The sequence below is a fragment of the Pteropus vampyrus genome, unplaced genomic scaffold, assembly GCF_000151845.1.
Source record: "Pteropus vampyrus isolate Shadow unplaced genomic scaffold, Pvam_2.0 Scaffold297, whole genome shotgun sequence".
NCBI classification, from domain to species: Eukaryota; Metazoa; Chordata; class Mammalia; order Chiroptera; family Pteropodidae; genus Pteropus; species Pteropus vampyrus.
Genome location: NW_011889078.1, coordinates 1,570,365 through 1,575,035, shown reverse-complemented (window position 1 = coordinate 1,575,035; position 4,671 = coordinate 1,570,365). Strand labels below are relative to the sequence as shown.

The window sequence follows — 4,671 nt, the reverse complement described above, 5'->3', positions numbered from 1 at the left end:
GAGTAGATCAAGAGACATAACACATAAATTAGGAGGATTTTTGGTAAATGGCAGGCTTTTAGTGTCAGGCTACTCTAGAAAGATAACAATATAGAGGGACACTTGCTTCTTGGGGATCACCTCTAAGTCCACAAAAACAAGAACATTCTCATAATTGGTACATTTTACATTGGAACGAAGAAAGTTAAATGTCCCCCTTCCCTTGCATGGTGCCAAGGAACTGATTTTTGATCAGAGAAGGTACAAGAAATGACAGCTGTATACTGCTGTCATTTCAGTCTCTGAACACTCATATCCTCAGCAATATTAACTGAGTGTCTGCAAGGTCACACACCATGCTGGATGCTGAGGAATCAAAGATGAATGCAACAAATCCTGCCATCAAACAATGCATCAGTCAAACGATGCATCTGTCAAACAATGTGTCAGTCAAACGGTGCATCATTTGTTGCATGAGAAGGACTGATTGAATACTTTTATTTGATAGGAAATGCTTAGTAGCCCTCATGCCCAGGAATTTCTCTCTTAAGTCCAAATCTCTTATTTGCAGCCTATTTCCATTCTTTTTATTCTTAGTGGATAAGGAGTACATATTGCAGGCTGTATGAACTTATCTATTTTTGTTTTCATGGGGATGAGGGTTTTTTTTCTTGTTTTTACTTTGTTGTTATTTTTGTTTGTTTTTACTTTCCTGCCTTTCTGTAATCTTTGCAGCTCTCCTCTCTCGTGTCTGTCGTGTGTATGCTGTGTAAGCATGTAACTTGTCAAACACTCCACCACAGTAATGTGGTAGATGTAAGATCTGTGTCCCCCTAGGAGAATTAACCCAAAATGGCTGTTCTGAACTCAAGTATTTCCATGTCAACACTGGAGTTTGAGTTAGAATTCAGAAGAGATGCTTTATAGTGTACAGAGTGTAAATAACATCATTTTAATGTTTAAAATTATTTTCATATCTATTATTTCTTTATCTCTTCTATAATCCTACGAGTTACAAAGAAAAGTATAATTATTTGGCACATGAAAAACATGCAGCACTAAGAAATTGTGCTATATCAAGGATACATAAAAAGTTAGAATGGGGCCAAGCTGAGAGATTACTTGTCTACACTTGGTTCATGTTGCTCTCATGGTTTCTATTTCTCTGATGTTTTTATGAAATCCTCTAGCACTGACTATACTTTGATAGAAGAGGAAAGAACTGACATGTCTAACATATGCATTTCGGTCATTTTGACCTTCCTGCTCATTACCTTTCTCAGAGTCCACTGATAGAACCCAACCTGAGTGTATAGCCATCCTCAGCCATAGTCGATTGGCCAAGGACAGCCATCTGACCCGACATGTATCAGTGGGCCCTTTCTCTCAGAAATCTGGCTTGGCTTGTAGGAACTACTCAGCATTGTATCAATGGCTCTTGAACAAGAAATATGTAAATCCAAGACTGACCCATAGAAAAGTTAAGCCAGGAAAGCTGGTTGTGACAGAAAACTAAAGCGATTGGGCATTCATTCCTTGGTCAAATGAATCTAGTCCCTTCTGAGGCCGGCTCTACTTCTTGGCCGGAAGATACTGAGTAATCATCTAATAAATTCACTTTTTGTGTAAGTACCTTTGCATAAGTGGATTTTAATTCCATACAGCCAAATGAGCCCCACGATCCAATCAAATGCTTTATTTAGGCAAAGGAAATCATCTTAAGAGGTTTGTCCCGGGGCTTTTACTTTCTTTCTAAGCGGAGATCTCATTTGTGTCAGTATTTCAGACTTTCCAGTGGCACTGATGGAGTGTTTGCAGTTTTCTCTGGAAAAATAAGAAGAGGAGCTTTTATCACTTAAACTTCCCCAGCAGTGGGAAGTTTTCTTGTGCTCCTCCAGTTGGTTTCAGAACTGTAGGAATCGGATGGAAGAACTCTGCCATGATTCCCACCTTTGGGGTGTTCAGAGCAGCCTTGAAGATGCTGGTGTCAAACTCTCAGGGCCCCCTAGAGGACAGCAAACTTTCCTCCTGAGCTGGGTTATACCTTGGGGTTTCCAGTGGGCAGTTCAGAGAGTCCCTGCCAGCTTCTTCCCCATTCCTCCTCTGCCATCTGGGCTTATTAGGGTCCTGGAAACCTTAGAACTCAGTGTTTCTTCATAGGTATTTTATTTTCTTAAAAACAAATAAACAAACAAACAAACAAAAACCCAACCACAACTTTGGAATGCATTGTCACCCACTAAGCATTTATCGTGTTACTATAACAGACACTGTGGTTTTCTTTGTGACATTCATTTTACCTTTCCCCATTGTATAACACCTCTCTACTCAGTTTCCCCAGTTCTAAATGTCAGTGCCTGGTACTCACCTGGTCACAGTGGCTAATTCAAGGGTCTCTAAAACTGAGGACTCTTGTTCGTTGTGAGAAGTCATATCCTTTCTTTTCTGGATGTGAAGGAGAAAGTGTTCTGCCCTGGTAGCTGCTGGCAGGCATCTTGCAACAGTGATGGAAGCCGGCCTAAGGGAAAAGTAATGTGTGGAGTAAGGGGGAGCCAGGACAACCGCACAGAAATTGTGTCGCACCTTCTGTGAATGCACACTGCTCGATGTTTAAATTTCCCATGGACTTTTTCAGTTACAGGTGCCAGTGAATCTCCATTATAAGTTAAGCCAGTTTGAGTTTAATTTTCTGTTATTTTTACCATAAAATATTCTGATACATGCAGAGCTTTTAAATTCATTTACTTCTCTCAGATTTTGGGTTTCTGATTTCATATTAAAATATTAGCACCTTCTGGGGGCTGGACAACACTAGGTATTTTCTGTATTATCTTTTGCCCTTGTGAAGGCTAAAAAAATATTAATACTTTTCCTTCCACCTTCTAAGTTCTTCTAGCTGGGCTAATAATTAAATTAACAGAGACAGATTGACAGGAGAGAATAAAATTTTAATACATCCCCATAGGGAATTCACATAAGCATGAAAATTCCAAAGACAGTGAGGCAACATTGAGTATATACGACATTTTGGATAAAGGAGAAAGGTGGGGAAGGGGTATTGGATTTCAGAGGTGAGACTGGGCAGTTTGCAGGTAGCTTAGGAAGAGTGGATCATATGTGGCAGGCAAACTCTTGCTGGGCTACTCAGAAACAATGGGACACAGAGGCTATCTAGCTAACAGACCTCTGCCTGAAGCCTTGCTATTTACCATACTTAATTCAAATTAGGCTAAGGCAACATCCTAAGATTCCGTTCCTGGAGTAGGCCTTTCGATTCAAATCTCTTGGACAGGAAAGCAGAGGATCAAAGATTCTTTTTGAGTCTTTTGTTTCTTAATAGACAGCTTAAAATCAATATCTCAAAGGCAGCTTCAGGGTGGCAAAACTTTGGTCCCTGTTACCCTCACAATCGCCTTATGAGATAGACACTACTATTATTGAATTTCTGCTTTTCAGATAGAGATACTCAGGTTTCGAGAGACTCTGAAGACATAAAGCCTATAAGCAGCAACAGAGTCTGAGTTTGAGCTGATTGCAAATACTATTGCATCTATTTCTTATAGAAATCAGAGATCACTATGGCCATGACACCCTGAACAAGCCTGATCCTGTCTGATCTCAGAAGCTAAGCAGAGTCGGGCCTGGTTAGTACTTGGATGGGAGACCACCTAGGAAGACCAGGTGCTGTAGGCATAAACAATAAATAAAAAATAAGGGATTGTAAGCTGACAAGGTTCTTGCAATCTGTGAGGTCAACAAAGAGTTGCCTCGCCTAAAAAAAAAAAAAAAGAAATCAGAGCTCAAAAAATTCACCTTTGTGGCAAGTTGGTGATAATCACTCTTAATTGTGAAATACTTTTTATTTTTCCAAAGCACATTTGAACCTATGTTACCACCATGTTGACAAATATCAATAGTAGGTTCTGAGTGATAGGCCAGGCGCAGATACTACCTGGAAAATCAGTCAAGGTGTATTTATCTAAAGATATAGATGGAAAAAAGTGCTAGGGGGATACACAGTAGAGAGATCACCAATGTTCTCCTATGACAGTCATATTCTATAAGCCTCAGGGTCTCGCAAAGAGGACTTCAACATCACTGTATATGATCAGTCTGAGTGACTGAGGATCACATTGTGACTTGCAGGAAGTGTCACTGAGCAATGGGCAGAACCATCCCCCACTGCACCCCAACTAAACCCAGCTGGATGTTTATAATCATCACTATTGGTGTTATGCCATATGACTCTGGTATAATAGAGTACACAAATATCAAAATACTATTTTTTTTATTTCTCATTTAAAAAAATATGAAATGCTTCACAAATTTACATGCTGTCCTTGCACAGGGGCCCTGCTAATCTCTGTATCATTTAAATTTTTAGTATATGTGCTGGAAGCCAGCACCACACTCCTTCTTTTTAACATTTTCGTTCTCCCCCAGGCTAGCACAGTCTCATCTAAGACTTTTTCCGATCCTAGAGTTGCAGAGTTAGAGCAAGGGTCAATCACCCAAATGTCTCTGAGAATCTTACAAGCCCTCGGACTAGCTATAACTCTGTTAGAGTGATGGTCGTAGTTTTACAGATGGGAAAGTTAAGATAAGTTAGAGGGGTTAAAATTATTTGGCCTCTAAGTGTACATAGTGAGGTGGTAACAGAACTGAATGAAAACTGAAGAATTTTGACTTGCC

The 4,671-nt window shown here is 39.9% G+C and overlaps 1 non-coding gene and 1 pseudogene across 1 annotated transcript; one reads left to right on the top strand and one right to left on the bottom strand.

Moving 5' to 3' along the window:
• Positions 1-3,553: 3,553 nt before the first annotated feature.
• LOC111730006 lies at positions 3,554-3,672 on the top strand (annotated as a pseudogene).
• A 610-nt stretch (positions 3,673-4,282) lies between these two features.
• On the bottom strand, positions 4,283-4,385 carry LOC111730018. The gene has a single exon (XR_002776510.1). It is a non-coding gene; the product is annotated as a U6 spliceosomal RNA (small nuclear RNA).
• Positions 4,386-4,671: the final 286 nt, after the last annotated feature.